The 18,666-nt window shown below is 34.7% G+C and overlaps 1 non-coding gene across 1 annotated transcript; it reads left to right on the top strand.

The window, feature by feature from the left end:
* The first annotated feature begins 15,684 nt into the window (after positions 1–15,684).
* On the top strand, positions 15,685–15,792 carry LOC128040145 (small nucleolar RNA R71). Its single transcript, XR_008194805.1, has one exon. It is a non-coding gene; the product is annotated as a small nucleolar RNA R71 (small nucleolar RNA).
* Positions 15,793–18,666: the final 2,874 nt, after the last annotated feature.

Genomic DNA, 18,666 nt, shown 5'->3' with positions numbered 1-18,666 from the left:
GGCAGTCAATTTTGAGAGAGGCGTATGGTAGTCCCTATACTATGCATCCCGACAGGAATAAGATGTACCGAGATCTTCGGGAATTGTACTGGTGGCCAAGGTTGAAGCGTGAGGTTACCGACTTTGTTGCTCACGGTTTAACTTGTCAGCAGGTTAAGGCTGAGCATCACTTACCTTCGAGTTTGCTGCAACCGGTTAAGATACCGTTATGGAAATGGGAGCGAGTAATGATGGACTTCGTTAGTGGGTTGCCTCTAACACCCACTAAGAAGGATTGTTTGGGTCATCATGAATCGATTGACAAAGTCTACTCACTTCATCCCAATAAGGACAAACTTTTCTCTTCAGAAATTAGCTAAGCTCTAGATATCGAAAATAGTGAGACTGCATGGGGTACCTATCTCGATCATTTTCGATCGGGATCCTTTTTTCATGTCTCAGTTCTGGAAGAAGCTTCATAAGGCTCTGGGTTCAAGATTAAACTCCAGTACTGTTTTCCATCCTCAGACAGATGGTCAGTCAGAGAGGGTGATTCAAATATTGGAGGACATGTTGAGGAGCTGTGTTATTGATTTCCAAGGTAGTTGGGAGGAGTACTTGTCGTTAGTGGAGTTTGCCTATAATAATAGCTTGCAGTCTAGCATCTTGATGGCACCTTATGAGGCACTGTACAGTCATAAGTATCTTTATGTTGGATTGAGTTGGGCGAGCGATATGTTCTGGGTCCTGAGTTGGTTTTTGAGACAGAGGATAAGGTTAGATACATTCGAGATCGTTTAAAAGTGGCTTTTGATATGCAGAAATTGTATGCTGATTTGAAGAGGCGTGAGATCGAGTATTCTGTGAGGGACTTAGTTTTTCTCAAGGTCCCGCCATAGAAAAAGGTTCTGAGGTTCGGTCGCAAGGGCAAGCTGAGCCCTTAGTTTATTGGACCTTACCGCATTCTAAAACGTGTGGGACCTGTCGCTTATCAGTTGGAGTTACGTCTAGATTTGGACCACATTCATGATGTTTTTCACGTCTCGATGTTGAGGCACTACCGATCTGATCCCACGCATGTTGTTTCTGTTGAGGTGATTGAGGTTAGACAAGACTTGACCATTGATGAGAAGCCGGTTTAGATTCTAGAGCGTGATGTAAAGGTCCTTCGGGAAAAGTCTATTCCCTTAGTGAAGGTTCTGTGGCGTAATCATAGCACTAAGGAGGCCACGTGGAAACCTGAGGATGCGATGCGTCAGCAATATCCTCATTTGTTCTGATCAGGTATAATTTCGAGGACGAAATTTTCTTTTAGGGGGTAGAGTTGTAACGCCCCAAAATTTTTTAATTTCATTATTGTTAAAATATGCCACAAATATCTGTCAATTTTAGTGGTTATGTGTTCTGGGAGTGTTTGGGACGTCCCAAGTTCAAGCTTTCGCTTGGGAAAATTTTGGTATTCTAAATGAATTAGGCCATACTCTTGGTTATTAGGCTTTTATTTGATTTTGGGTAAATTACATCAGAATGGGCCTACTGGTCTGGTGGTTAAATGGTGTGTTATTATGATGGAGGTCTTGTGTTCGAATCCCTATGCATGCAAGGGTATTATTTTTTTGCTCAGATTTAGAGATAGAGTTTTGTAATAGGGGGATTCTGAGTAGTGGATGTGTAGTGGGAATTAGGGGAGAAGATTAAGGGATTTTAGGGGTTATTGTGATTTTATTTTATTTTTCCCATAACCGAATTTTGACACTCTTTTCCAAAAAAATTCTGCTGTATATTCTTCTCCCTCTGCTCTTGCCAAAATTCTTTGAGTTTTTCCATCTTTCTCTTCTTTTTCTTATTCTTGATTTTTCCCTAATCCATTTATTTTACTTTGTTTTCGCACGTGGTTAGTGCTCGCTTAGTTTCGGTAAGTGTTTCTCTTTGTTTCTGTTATGAATCTCTTAACGACTGAAGTGGTAATGTTTTTTCTCTGCGATTTGGGCGTATCATTGGTGGTAAACGGAGGGTTATCGTTGGTGGTAAACGGAGGGTTATCGTTGGTGGTAAGTTGGGTTTCTGTTTTTTCTTGGTTGTCAATTTGATTGTAAATCCACTAAATTGATGTTAAGTATCTTGATTATAGTCTTTGAAGTGCTTGGGGACTATTTTAGCATAAAAAAAACCAGGTGTGTACCCGAAACGCAAAAAAAAAAGGATTCGGTGAAAGGCCGAAATTGCTTGCTGTTTGGACAGCAGTAGTAGGCTAATTTTGAAAAATCGCCATAAATTGTGGAAATCAAATTAGAGGATGAAAAAAATATGTAATTAAATCTTATTGAGTCTAGTTTCTCATAGAAGAAACAGTGTATGTAATGGAATTGTAAATATTGCTGTATAATAAACTTTGTGAGACAATGTCAGATTGAATTCGAGTTCCCCTGTTCTGATTTTGGAAAATTATCAAAAATTGGAGAACAATAATTAGGGGTTAAAATTTACATGTTTAAATTAATAATGAGTCTATTTTCAATAGAAACAAATGGAAACATCATCAACTTTTGTACTAAGAGATAATTAATATTTAGCAAAGAAGGAACAAAGCTGTCAGATAGTAGAACAAGGGTAAGTTTGAAGATTTTATTGTACTTATTGGCTTAACAAAAAATTCTTAAATTTTTATGATAGAAAGGTATTTGAGTCTATTTTCAAAAACATCAAGCGGATCTTAATTCAGAATTTTTTAGCTCAAGATATAAACTATTTAGTAACAATGACTCAAGTAGACAACTTTGAAGGAAGATATAAGTAAATAGTGAAAACATATATGAATAATTAACTAGCACGGGTTACATTAAAAATGGATCACGTGGCCAAGGCCAGTTTGGGTCAAGTGGGCCACATGGGCATGTGAGCCCATTTTTTTGAAAATTTCTATAAGGTTGCACAGGTCGCCCAAATTGACTGTGGACCTATTGTAGGGTCGGTAAGCTTTACTTAGACCCCTATATGTGTGATCTGTCTGTCCGATTTCTATACCGAGCATGACTTATGATATCTGAAGGTATGTAATATTAATTGCATAATGGCATGACATATTTTGTATGTTGCATTGCATCGGGGTGGGTTGATGGTATTTGGAGGACGTGTCTAAAATGCTATTACGCCTGTTATCTGGCAACTCAGCTGCAACCTTCTGATTATGTGCGGTATTTCGGTACAGCATGGTGTGTACGGATGAGTGGGTTGATTTAATCCCCACATGGTTTGTAGGGTTGGACGGAGATGGTCTGTAGAGGCTGGTGGGTAGGATTCTGATTTACTGTATCTGCATTCTATATCTGATATTGGCCAATGCCCTAATGTATTTTTGAGGCTGTATCTAAATGGGCTAAGACCTAAACTGATTCTGTAATTGGCACGAGCCCCAGACTTTATATAAATGAATTCTGTTGATTATCTGTATGCATGTTTTCTATGGGGATTACATACTGAGTTTGTGAAAACTCACCCTTTCTCTGTTTAATCTGTATAGGTAATCTTCAGACTTGACTGGTCAGTGCAGCAGAGGACTCGACGGTGGACACACGTAAATTTTAGACTGTTTTCCGTTAATTCCGAGAATTTATTACTTATTTGAGGTTTTTGATATATTTTCTGGACTATGGATTGGTTGGCTTTAAATTTGGGACTTTATACTGTTTTTTATTGATTTTTTTAAAAACTGCAATTCCACAAAACACGGTTTTTTTCTAAAAACTAAGGTTTTTCATAAATAGAAACGATTTTCCCTAAATTAATTAGTTACAAAAGCTTCCGCTAAGAGACAAGTTTTAAAGCAAATCAACTAGTTTTTTTTTAGAATTAAATAAAAGTTAACTTACTGTAACGGCTTTGAAACTCGACAATCTTGTCTTCAAATCCCTTTGCATGTGACATCGCCAGATTCGGGCATAACGTCTAAGCCGATTTTGGGGTGTGATAGAAGTGGTCAAAATAATCCTTCGAAGATTGTTGAGAATATATGCTACCAATGTGGTATGAAGGGGCATTGGTCACGTACCTGTCGTACGTCTGAGCATTTAGTGAAACTTTATCAAGCATTCATTAAAAATAAAGGAAAGCATATGGAGACAAATTGTATATCCCTAAATAATGAAATGGAGGCAAAAGATGAAGATATTCACTATAATACTAAAATTGACCATGCCTATGAGGGTGATAAATTTAATGACCTTAATAATATAACTCACTTAGATGTGGTAGATTTCTTTGAGAATCATTAGAAAAATTTATGTTATTTTGACATTTTTATGTTGTATTAATTATGTTTTATTTTCTTGCATAAAGAATAATTTATATATTTAATAAATATTTGCAATATTTCTCATATTATATTTTGTTTGTTTTTCTGAAGAATATGAATATTCAACAAAATTTCGATGGACCCAAAATCAATGGAGACACATGTCTTGCAGATAGTGCTACAACACATACGATAGTCAAAGATAAAAAATAATTTCCTCATTTGACAATGAGTAATGCCCATGTTAATACAATATTGGGTAGTTCAAAACTTATTGAAGGCTCTGGAAGAGCTATTATATTATTACCTAAATGTACAAAATTTGTCATTGAGGATGCTTTATATTCCACTAAGTCTCAAAGAAATTTATTGAGTTTTAAAGATATTCATTTTAATGGATATCATATTGATACTATGAATGAGAAAAATATTGAATATCTATATATTGCAAATGTTGAATGTGGAAAGAAATATGTTTTGGAAAGGCTGCCTACTTTTTCATCAGGTTTATATTATACACATATTAGTGCAATTGAGTCACATATTACTAAAAACAAGAGATTTGTAGAACCACATACTTCTACAATTTGGCATGACCGATTAGGCCATCCCAGATCTATTATGATGCGAAGAATCATCGAGAATTTACTTGGACAGGCATTAAAGAACCAAAAGATTCTTGAATTCAAGGATTTATCTTGTGCTGCTTGTTCTCAAGGAAAATTAATTATTAGACCATCACTAGCTAAAGTTGGGATTGAATCTCCCGCATTTCTAGAACTTATCCAAGGTGATATATGTGAGCCCATTCATCCACCATGTGAACCATTCAGATATTTTATGGTATTAATAGATGCATCTAGTAGGTCGTCACATGTGTGTTTATTATCGACTCACAACCTGGAGTTTGCGAGACTACTTTCTCAAATAATTCGATTACGAGCACAATTTCAAGATTATGCAATCAAAACTATTCGTCTTGATAATGCTAGTGAGTTTACATTCTAAGCTTTTAATGATTATTGAATGTCACTTGGGATAAAATTTGAACATCCTGTAGCTCATATTCACACACAAAACGGTTTAGCTGAATCATTTATCAAACGCCTCCAACTAATAGCTCGACCATTACTTATGATAACAAAACTCCCTATTACAGCTTGGGGATATGCTATTTTGCATGCAACAGCACTTGTGCGCTTAAGGCCAACAAGTTATAATAAGTACTCCTCATTACAATTGGTTTTTGGTCAAAAGCCAAATGTTTCCCATCTTAGAATTTTTGGGTGTGCAGTATATGTTCCAATTGCTCCACCACAATGCACAAAGATGGGTCCTCAAAGGAGGTTGGGAATATACATTGGTTATGAATCTCCTTCTATAATTAAATATGTTGAACCATTAACTGGAGATTTATTTACTGCACGATTTATTGATTGTCATTTTGATGAAACAACATTCCCAACATTAGGGGCAGAGAAAATACAACTGGTAAAAGAAATTATATGGAATGAATCATCATTATCTCAATTAGATCCTCGCACAAGTCAATATGAACAAGAAGTTCAAAGGATCATAAATTTGCAAAACATCGCCAATCAACTGTCAGATTCATTTACTAACCTAAAGAAAATTACAAAATCTCACATACCAGCTAAAAAATGCTCCAATATGAATTCATATCCCAATAGGGCAAATTGTTAGTGCAAAAGAAAGTAATCCACGCCTGAAGCGTGGAAGCCAATCAGTTCCAAAGATAAAAATCCTCGTAAAAGGAAATGAGCAATTATTCAAAATGGTAATATTGTGGAGGCAAGTTCCCAAGAAGAGGCCAAAGATATAAGTAATCAAAAAACCCCAGAAGAGGTTCAGGTACTTGAAAATGGTGATAACGAAGAAATCTCAATAAGTTATGTTACTTCAGGAAAAAGATGGAACCGAAAAAATTCAATTTTCGACAATAATTTTTCTTAAAACGTTGCTATTGAAATAAAAAATAAAATAAAGATCGTAAGCCTAAATCTATTGAGGAATGTAGAAATAGAAAAGATTGGCCAAAATAGAAAGACGCAATTCAAGCAGAATTAAATTCACTTTTTAAATGTGAGGTTTTTGGACCTATAGTCCAAACACCTAAATATGTAAAGCCGATAGGATATAAATGGATATTTCTTTGAAAATGAAATGAAAAAAACGACGTTGTAACATATAAAGCATGACTTGTAGAACAAGGATTTTCGCAAAGGCCCGACATTGATTATGAAGAGACATATTCTCCTGTGGTGGATGCAGTCATGTTTAGATACCTTATTAGTCTGGCAGTACGTGAAAAACATGACATGCGTCTAATGGATGTTGTTACAGCCTATTTGTGTGGTACACTTGATAGTGAAATTTGTATGAAAATCTCAGAAGGATTTAAAATTCCTGAAGGATATAGAGTTTCCTGGGAAAATTGCTCAATCAGATTAAAGAAAAGTTTATATGAATTAAAACAATCTGGATGTATGTGGTATAATCATCTTAGTGAATATTTGTTAAAAGAAGGTTATAAAAATGATCCAATCTACCCATGTGTTTTTATAAAAAGGTATGGATCAAACTTTATGATAATTTCTATTTATTTTGATGATCTAAATATTATTGGAACTCTTGAAGAGCTTCAAAATGTAGTAAATTATTTAAAGAAAGAATTTGAGATGAAAGATCTTGGAAAAACAAAGTTTTGTCTTGGCCTGCAGATCGAGCATTTAAAAGATGGAATTCATGTCCATCAGTCAAATTATATGAAAAAAATCTTAAAGAAATTTTATATGGATGAAGCACATCCATTGAGTACCCCGATGGTTGTACAACCGTTAGATGTGAATAAAGATCAATTTCGTCCTTGTGAGAATAATGAAGAGTTTCTTGGTCCTGAAGTACCATATCTAAGTGTCATAGGACCATTGATGTATCTTGCAAACAATACAAGACATGATATAGCTTTTGCTATAAACTTGTTAGCAAGATTTAGTTTTTCTCCAACATGTAGACATTGGAATGCAATTAAATATGTATTTAGATATCTCAAAGGAACCATTGATATGGGGTTATTTTATTCAAATGATTCAAAATCCCTATTAGTTGGTTATGCTGATGCTGGATATTTATCGGATCCACATAAAGGTTGATCTTAAACGGGATGCTTATTTACATGTGGAGATATTGTCATATCATGGTGTTCGACAAAGTAGACATTAGTTGTTGCCTCTTCAAATCATGCTGAAATAATTACAATGCACGAGGCAAGCCGAGAGTGTGTTTGGCTAAGGTTATTAACCCAACATATCCAGAAGATATGTATTTTGCCTTTACAGAAAAATATGCCAACTATCTTATACGAAGATAACGTAGCATGTATAGCTCAATTAAAAGGGTGGTTATATCAAAGGTGACAGAACGAAACATATTTCACCAAAATTATTCTTCACTCATAATCTTGAGAAGAAATGTGACATAGAAGTTTAACAAATTCGTTCTAGTGATAATTTAGCAGATCATTTTACCAAGGCATTGCCAAGTTCAACGTTCGAAAGAATACTACACAAGACTGGAATGCATCGACTAAAAGATGTAATGTAATATTGCCATTAGGGGGAGCCAAAAACACGTACTCTTTTCCTTTAACCAAGGTTTTGTCCCACTGAGTTTTCTTGGTAAAGGTTTTTAACAAGGCAACTTGCAATAGGAGATTGTGTACTCTTTTTCCTTGATTAGGTTTTTATCCCACAGGGTTTTTCCTAATAAAGGTTTTAATGAGACACATTTTTATTTAAAAGACATCCAAGGGGGAGTGTTGTAAATACATTAAATGGATGTCTATAACCTTTAAACATTTATGAAAGTAATAAGTTAAAATCCCCCATTCATTATTAAAAGATGCTTAATGTACGTGTTAATGAAGCAGTTAAATAAGCTTCATTCATTTATGTTGCATTGAATGTCAATGGCTTATATATAGCTCTTTTATAAATGAAAAGAGGAGACGAGAAAATTCTCTATTTATTTAAGTGTTCTTTTATTTAATTATTTTATAACATATAATGAGTTTTAACCACCACTCATATATATTCATATATAATGGTTTATTTAGTTTATAAGTTCTATATATTAATTTCTAATTGTAATTCTTTAATAATTCTTACTTTAATTACTTAAACGATTTAGTCCTGTACTCTAATTAAATCTTGTTTCGATGAAATTATCTATCTGAAATTTAATCCACTTCTAAAATAACTCCGTAAATATTTAATAAAAATATTTACGAATCTGGTTTACAGAAATGGGGTCTCGATACATGAATTTCCAAAAACACTGACTTTAGAACCGATACACTTGTACTTTTACTAATTGTTTAATTAGCAAATTTATTCGATCAAAATTTAATATAAAATTATAATTAACTCGTAAATATTATTTAATAATATTTACTGACTCAGTTTATGGAAACGAGATCTTGGAATCGTAATTTTGAACTCCACTAACTTTAGCATCATTACACTTGTACCTTAATTTACTATTAATTAAGAAAAAATGCTAGACCAACTTTAATATGTTTTCATACTAGTCTCATAAATATTAAATATTAATATCTACGAACACATTTTACAAAAATGACATTTTAGAACTGTAATTTTTGACACCACTAGAAACTGGGTCATTATAGTGCCCCTCTATATACATGAAACAACTGTCGCACCTGCCTCTGGAGTCTATCGGTATCTGGCTTGGTCTCTCCACTCAATTTTTGAGTCTTTATCTTCCATGCATACACGTAGTAAATCTTGTAGGATCTAAAGAATCTAGTGAGATCTGTACATGAGTAACCATGAAAACTGTATAAAAATTTAGGGAGAGGAGATTTTATGTGCCAAGTTTAAACTCCCTGAATTTCATGGGCAGATTAGTAAATTTTGTGGGTGTGGCCAAAGTCTTCCTCTCTCCTTTTCTCTGATTCAACCTTTGGCAGAGACAACCACTGGTCTGATTATAACCATGATCCATGTACAAATGCTCACTTACAGGCTTTGTTTATGTCTATCGTTGTTCCAAACTTTCGTTATACTCTTATTGATAGACCTCTTCACTGCGACACATATTCACCATTCCAGGCTGGTGATAACTATTGGTGTTTAACCAGTATTTTCCATAATCGCAGATCCTTACCTTAAACCCCTTACCTTACACTGAACTCTAAATGAAATCATCGAACCATTTCATTAATTACCTACTTTCTTTGACGTAGACTACGCTTGATTTCCTTTTTTTTAAGGTCACTTCTGGACTTAGTTACGATACTGTACTAACTAAGCATCACCCTATTTTCCCTTAGTAGACCCCATAGTACTTATACTTTTATTCCAATCCTTGAAGGTACTCCAATAGATAGGTAGTTCTCGATATATTACCTCCTATTCAAGTATCCCTTGACAGTTTCCACCATTGGTAGACCTACAAGATCTCCCCTATGATGCATAGCTCTAATAGACTCCTGTTTCAGACTATATTCTGATGGACTTTATTGGTCATTCAACCTTATATAGGCAATTTCTTCCATAAGGTCTCTTGACGGGCTATTCAGTCTTTCAGCTACCTCTTTGACAAATACCAAATTAATATTTTAACCTGTAATAATCCATTATATATCTGCTTAGCCAATGTGGGTTCTATAACTTCTCTGACGAACTTTTATTAGTGGGCACTATGTTGGTCAGCTCGTCTCAGGAATTTCTCACTCCTTTTCGCGCATACCTATGTTAAGATGCTTCCTTGGCTTCACTTGCCATTGCATTATGGCGAATCCCCTTATTATCCTGTTTGTTTGCATTTCCAAACACACACTGACCATTCAATTATACTATTTACGATCGAGTTATTCAACGATGTCCCCTTTTTATGCCCTGTAAGTTTACTGGTTCATCACCTTGGCAAACTTTATATGCTGCCACAACCTAGCTATGGTATTATGCAATATGATCCCATGTTTATTATCCTACTGGACTTTATATGTTTCCATAGTTGAGCTACGGTCTTACACAATATGATCTCTTGTTTATTTTCCCAGCGGACTACTGATTCCAAGGAATCAATAAACTATTTTGAGGTGTAGCCTTGAAGGACCTATAAATCATCATCATAGTCGCTCAATAGAGTCGAAAGACTATCATCACGATGTTGTTCTAGCAAGCTAGTCGATACCATTGCATGATGTCGCCTAAACTCTCTTGTATCCCTTTATCAATCCGCTAATCCCTCCGTTACGCCAAATACTCCTATCTTCTTCTACTCCATTAAGGTAAATTTCCTTCACACCCCCGCATACATTAAAAACATGTATTTCATGTAATTCATTATGCTAGCTATTTTAACATACAATATGGCATCCTTCTATTCGCCAAATCATAACTAAGTAAAATTCAACAAACAGATTTGCAAAAGTGTATACACTCACAATATCATGCATACATAGCTTACTCATTTTCCATGTTCATGCATAGTCATGGTCCTAGGATTTCACCTCAAGAAAGTTACTAAGTTAATTCTAAAGACTTAAACCTTCATACATGTCTATTTCTAAAGAAATAAAATTTTCATGGCAAATCCTACATTAGACTAAGATCACATACGAATAACTTAGATAAAATAAAAAATCATGCTTGCATTTGAAAATACTTATGAACAAAAATTCTTTCTAAACATTCATTTATTTCAACATACTTAAGTAAAAATATTGAAAAATACTTCAAAATTCATGCAAAATATCTTATTAAAAATTCATGCGAAATGCCTTACCCCCTTTAAAAAGAAGCAATGTTCTCATTGCGAAAACAAACTAATGTATAAAAACTGAACACCAAGTAAGGTTGCAAGAAAGAGAGGTGAGTCATAAAGACTGCTTAAATACCAAGTCCTTCTCACAATCCAATCCTAGACATGTGCATTTCCATTACCACATCACTTTATTTTCTTTCTATTGAAGAGGCATTGAGCTTATTTTATTCATGCTTGCTATTTTATTATGTGAAAGAAAAAATTCTAACTAGGAAATAAAAATAAACATATAAAAATAAATAAAAACTAAAGATAAGAAATTCCCCCTTTTATTTATTTGACTTATCCTCCTCGTCTTCCTCCTTTGGTGCTTTGTCCTCGCTTGCATTCTCATCTTCCTTCCATGACTTGAAGATATAATCTAGGAACTCGTGAACAAAATTTTTAGAGATATTTTTAAAAGTATTTCTTATAGAATCACCTCTAACTTTTGCATATTTCCAATAAGCCTGTTGTTGGTTATTGTAACGGATTTGTAACATGTTTACGTAAGTGTACGTAGTCCTTCAAGTAATAAGAAAGTAAAAATAAGTTATTGCCTCCATACGGACTGTATAAGCTTAAACAATTAATTGCAATCTTATAATTAACAATTTGATGTAAAAAAATCAATAAATTTGGATAATGATGATTAGATTAATTAAATGCAAGACTGGTCCCTAATGCAATTTCTAATCTAAATGGAATTTACCTAGATGTATGAATGAAGTCTTGAGGAACAAAAACAATCAACATTAAATGGGCTAGGACAATTATATTAATGAAATCAACTTACTTTCATCATGCTACATGTTCAAAATTATTTCTATGGCAACTCGATCTCTTATAGGTTTGGAAACCAAATTAAGTCGTCTCAAATCTTTTACTTAGTTAAATATGCATGTTACTGATCATATTAGACTAAGGGTTTCTTAGCATTTATGCAAGGTCACAGGGATATTTATGTTTGCAACAGTTTAATTACATAAATCTAAAAACCATGCAAGACAATAGAGCTAACCAAAGATATTATGAACTTGAACTTAGTCAGTTTTAATGACCTAAATTATGCATTGCACTTTTCAATTATGCGTCTACTAGCCATCGTCTAGTTAGGATCGCTCAGCTAATCTGAGTGCACGCAATCATGTATGAATGAAATGCATCATGATATTAATTGAAAACATAATCAACTAAGGCACAAAACATGTTAACATGAATTAAATAAATCTCATTAACTTAATAAAATTATCCCAACAAATAGGATTTCAAACTTCATAGTTCATGTCAAAAGCATAAAACTCAAAGAAAACATGTTAAAATAGATAATCAAGAGGAAATATTAGACTCAGTTCAGCAGCCTTTCGGATCTATTCTGACTAATGTGTTCAACTCTATTCCATTCAGCTGCCTTTCGGATCTATTATGACTGAAGCGCTCCTTTGTTCTAATTGAAGCTTCATTTGCTAAGGTTTTAGAAGGTAGCCGGCTAAATAGTGCTTTTGACAAAGCTTTTGAGGCTAAAGCAGAGAAAAGGGATGGACGGCTATGCAAGGGAAAAAAGGAAAAAAATTGAGGGAAAACTAAAGTGAGTGAGAGAGGAATGTTGAGGAATGAGGGATGATTTAGAAGTGAGGGATGACAAGGTATTTATAAGTGAAGGTGAGGGTTTGAGTTTACTAAAAATAGGTTTAAATTTCCTTCCTTCCCTCTCTCATGTGGCCAGCCATGCTTCAAGGAAAAGGGATGACCAAGTCTTCTCAATTTGGATTCAAATTTCAAGTTAAAAATAGCTATAGGGTGGACAATTTCAACAGGGAAGTTGTTGGGATGAATTCTAATTATTTTCCAACTACAAGGACCTTCAATTAAATATCCCAAAACACATTTTGGGCATCCAACATCAAGTGCCAAAATTGGGCTTTTAATTCCCCTTGTTGGATGGTTTTTAGCAAGCATATCCATCTTTTATCACCTTCTTTACTGGGTCAAGTAGTTAACCCCGTGCCCAAAATTGCATGGTCTTACCGTCCACATGGATAATTTGTGCATGGCCATCTTTTATTTATTTAAATCATGTCTTCAATGGACCTCCTACATAATGAAAAGTACATAGATTAATAAATTAACATGAATTAATACAAAATATGCATAAAAATCATGTAATTAAGCATAATTTCACATACTTTCCAAATTCATGTCTAAAATTACTAATTAACTAAAATTCACTTATTTCAATAATAATTACTTGAGATAAACATAATAATTAAGTAAAAAGGTGGTAAAAACATATAGAAAAACCCTATATAATTTCGAGTTTATAAGTTATGCATAAATTTGATCATATCATCATAGTTAACAATTTTGATTTCTTCGGCACGCATTGCACCGAACTTTCCCAAGAACTATCTAAGATGGGGTAACTAAGTCTTCTTTAAACATCAATCTTACCTTTTTCACCTTCCTCTAAAATAATTTTATGCATACAAAAAAAAGGGCATATACATCGTATATCAACTATAGTCCAACCAATTGCCTTTTTAAACTTTTTTTAAAATAGCAATCAATTACTCCTTTTGATGTTCTGTCAGGTCCGTTGAAATAATCACAGGCAAAGTAGAACTATTACTGAGATAAACGTATTTTAAGTGAGACGGGAGTACCTTTAGTTCAAGTTTAGGCGGTTCCTCAATTGACAATTTGGGTTGTGTAAATTTCTGAACTTCCACCTCTAGCGGTTCGAACCGCGACGGTTGAATATAACTCCTCGAATTGGCTTCCATCAAAGCCATGTCTTCATTACCTTTTTCATCTTCAAATGGTTCAGACTCTAAAACGTTCTCCAACAGTTCTTCTTCAAAATTGCTTCCCATAGAAACTAAGGTTTCTAATTCCTCCATTACTGAACACTCTTTCATTGAATCGGGAAATTTTATTGCCTTTAGAACGTTAAACATTACCTTATCATCTTGAACTCGCATAGTGAGTTTGCCTTTTTGCACAGCTATCAACATTCTTCCCGTGGCTAGGAAAGGTCTCCTCAAGATGATCAAAACTTTCCTTGTCTGGTTCAAAATCTAAAACAATGAAATTAGCAGGAAAAATAAATTTATCGAGTCTTACCAAACATCTTCAATTTTTCCTTCGAGATATACTAATGATCAATCTGCAAGTTGAAGTGTTACAGTAGTTGGTCTTACTTATCCTATTCCCAACATCTTGAAAATGGATTTGGGCATCAAGTTGATGATTGCTCCTATGTCACACAAAGCTTTACCGCAATATGATTCACTAATGTTGCAAGGTACCATAAAGCTTCTAGGATCCTTCAATTTTGGAGGTAGTTTGTTCTGTAAGAACACACTACACTCCTTCGTCAAAGCAATAATATCATATTCACTAAGTTGTTTCTTCTTGGACAAGATATCCTTTATAAATTTTATGTAATTGGGCATTTGTTCTATAGCCTCTACCAACGAAATGCTGATGTGTAATTGCTTTAAAACAACCAAGAACTTCTTGAATTCTACCTCTTATTTCTGCTTCTTCTGCTTCAGTTTTTAAGGATGTGGAACTCTAGGTTGATATCGACAACTTTTCTGATGAGGTAAATCTGTAAAAAGGGGTGTTAGCCTTTCAGAATTCACTAGTTTAGGGTTTAACTCATAAGGTTTTTCAGCATTTGATTTTTCTTTTGTAGGAACTTCAAATGTTGATTAACTTTCCTCCTTTCTAGTAGACTCATATTCAACCATAACCTTCTTAGGCTCCAAAGTCTTATCATTTTGTAACTCTACCACTTTGCAATATTCCTTACCAAATTTCTCTGATTTTTTATACTGCTCAACAAGGCTCCTTGTGGCCTACTACGAAGCTCATTAGCTAGGTTCTCTAGATTTTTCAGTGTTGTTGCTTGACTTTGGATCAAGGCGTCATTTTTCACCATGTACACCTTCAACAGGTTCTCCGAACTATTTGCTGATTCAATTTGAGGTGGTTTTGAGGCTTGTTCGTTAAACCCTTGGGTTTGGTTGGGTCTATGCTGCATTTGATTATTGTTTGATCCATTTCCTTGATTACTCCAGCAAAAGTTCAGACAGTTCCACCATGATGGAATATAGAAATTGGATAGCGATCCTTATCCACTTCTATTTTGATACTGGTTCATTACATAGCAAACTGATTCAGGATTAGAAGGGGAATTCTCGAAAGAATGGCCATCCCCACTGCATACACAGAAAACTACATCATATTGACTTGGTGATTGAGTGGCAGAATTATTCAAACCATTAATGGTAAATTGTTTTAACATAGAGGAAATAAAAGATACATGAGCAGAGAGTGAAGTCAGTGCGTCCACTTCATGCACTCTTGCTACACGTCTTCCTAAAACTACTCGATTCATCAGCCATTGGTAGTTATTGCTTGTAATCCTTTCAATGATCTCATAAGCCTCGTTATAAGACTTAGACAAAATCGCACCACTCGTAGAAGCATCCACCATTAATCTTGTGTGTGCATTGAGACTGTTATAAAACGTCTTCAATTGGATACAATGAGAAATCCCATGATAAGGACACTTACGAAATAATTCCTTGAATCTTTCCCAAGCCTCATACAAAGACTCATCATCCAATTGTCGAAATGCAATTATCTCATTACGTAATTTTGCGTTCTAACTCGGTGGAAATATTTAACCAAAAACCTTTCTGCTAATTCTTACCAAGTAGATATTGAACTTGGTGGTAATGAATTCAGTCATGCTCGTGCTCAATCTCACAACAAGTATAGAAACAGCTTCAACCTCAGTGCGTCTTTAGTCACACCAGCTAACTTAAAGGAATCGATTACCTCATGAATAATCGAAGGTGTACGTGTGGATCTTCTGCAGGCATACCATTGAATTGGCCCACCGTTTGGAGCATTTGAAACATCACTGGTTTCAATTCAAATTGGGGTGCCTCAATATCTAGCCTTCTAATTCCCAGATTTAACTCATTGAAGAGTGGCACAGCGTATTGTCTACTAGCACAATCCCTATCATTAACAATAAGGATTGGGTTGTGCACTTGATTGACTCCATTACCTTGTCCATCATTTTGATTTTCAAGGTCCATTTCGGCTTGTTTTTCAGCATATCTCTCATGTCTTCTTTTTCTAAAAGCCTGCTTGATTTCAAGGTCCACGGGTAATAGATTAATGATTCGATCTATGCTCATAAAACACCTAAAAATAAATCATAAAAAAGAATAAAGAATATATTAGTAGGGTTTAAAATAAAGAAATAAAAATAAAAACTGTAACGCCTCAAAATTCTTATTTTTTGTTATAGTGAAAATGTGACACAATTGTGTATCGACATTTGTTGTTAAGTGCTCCGAGTGAGTCTGGGAGGTCTTGAGTTCAAGCCCTAATTTTGGAAAATTCTAGTATTTTTCTAACTTAACCCCTATTTATGACTAGTAGGCTTTTAATTACAAGTTTGTAAGTACTTACTAGAATGGGCCTGCTAGTCTAGTGGTTAAGGGGAGTGTAGGTTGGCAGAGGGTCAGGAGTTCGAGTCCCTGTGTGAGTGTCAAGACAAATATATTTTTTATTTGCTCATCAGTTGGAGAGTTTGAGTTGTATTGGAAATCTGAGTAGTGGGAGTTTGGTAGAGAGAATTTAGGGGAGTGGATTTTGGGGTTATCACATTTTCTAAGCATTATCATTTCTTTTTTGTAAAATTTTGATTTTCCCAAAACTCCCCACCTTTCTAATGCCATCTCTTCTCCCTTTCTTCTTCACCTTTTATTTTTTTTTGTCAAACCAATTTTTTTTCTTTCCATTATTCTTTATGTTTCCATCTCTTTTGTTGGCTACCACACCTTCGTTCCGTTGGGTCAATTTTCGCCGCACGTTCTGGAAAGTGGAGGTTTTGCTCTCTTTAACTTACAATTTTTTTTCCAAATTTGATTCGGGGGTTTGTGGTGTTTGGAAGCAGCAACTCGCGTGGATTAGGGGTCTCATCATGCTATTGCGTAACCAACTATTTTAAGGTGCTAGGGTAAGCTTTTCATCACTTAAGGGATGCGTTTCTCGTTTCGGATTTAGTTTTAGTTTGATAGATTAAGTGATAAATTGAGTGTAATTGGTCAATTATAGGTTCTGGAGTGCTCGGGGATCATTGTAGCATCAATAGGTACCAGGTGTGTACCCGAAACACAAAAATAAGGGATTCGGCGAAAAGCCGATATTACTTGCTGTTTGGGCAGCAGCAATAGGATAATTTTAAAAAATCACCATAAATTGTGGGAATTGAGTTAGAGGGTGAAAAAAATTGGATTAAAGATATTTGAGTCTAGTTTCTCATAGATGAAATGAAGTAAGCAAAAGAATTTCATATTATGAGATAATGGAATTTTACTGAGACAGGGTCAGAATGATTTTGGAATCCCCTGTCCTGACTTCTGAAATTATTAAAAATTGTATAAAAATAACTGTGGGTTATATTTTATATTTTTAAAATCATAAATGAGTATATTTTCCAGATATACAAACGAGAACATCATCCAAAATTTGTATGAGAAGATAATTAATTTTTAGTGTAGAAAGGTTGAAACTACTAGACAGCAGAGTAGGGGAAAATTTAAAGAATAAACTGTACTTACTGGCTAAACCAAAAATTCTAAAAATTTTATGATAAGGAGATATGTGAGTCTAGTTTTAGGGAAAATTTGCAGACCTTAATTCGGAACTTTGTAGCTTAAGATACAAATAATTTAGTAACAGTGACTCAAGTAGACAACTTGGAAGGATTATAAGTAAATAGTGGAAACACATATGAATAATTATCTAGCATGGGTTACACTAAAATAGATCACGAGGCCAAGGCCAATTTGGTCATGTGGGCCACACTGGTGTGTGGGCCCACATGGGTGAACTTCTTGGGCTCGTAGGCCCCTTTTCACTCTTTGACTGATAAGGTTGCACGGGTCGCCCAAGTCAACTGTGAACCTACTGTAGGGACAGTAAGTTTACCTAGATCCCTAATTGACTGAAATGACTGTATGACTGATATGATGAAGCCTGATGATGTCCCAATGATTTGATACTGTATGCTCTGTTTACATGCATGATATTATGTTACAGCATGTCATATATACATATTGTATTACATCGGGTTGTGGAATTATAATGTTCGGAGGAAGTATACTGAAAGGCCTCAAGCCTAAGTTACTAGCAGCTCTGCTGCGAACTACTGTTTAGTGCCGCATTCGGTACTGTTTGGAGTGTAGGGATGGTGGGTTGATTATATCCCCACATGGAGTGTAGGGTTGGACGGAGTTGGAGTGTAGAGGCTGGTTGGGTAGGATTTGAAATCGTATATCTATTACTGCACTGAATATTGATATTGTAATGGGCCAAGGCACAAATGCATGACTACTTCTGTATTGTAATGGGCTAAGGCCCTATTTTGAAATTGAAACTGTACTAAAATTGGCTTAGGCCCAGATTGCGATTGCCTTCTGACTGTTTTCTTTATATGGGATTACACAATGAGT

This window comes from Gossypium raimondii, chromosome 3 (assembly GCF_025698545.1).
Source record: "Gossypium raimondii isolate GPD5lz chromosome 3, ASM2569854v1, whole genome shotgun sequence".
Lineage (NCBI taxonomy): Eukaryota > Viridiplantae > Streptophyta > Magnoliopsida > Malvales > Malvaceae > Gossypium > Gossypium raimondii.
This window is presented reverse-complemented; position numbering and strand designations above follow the sequence as displayed.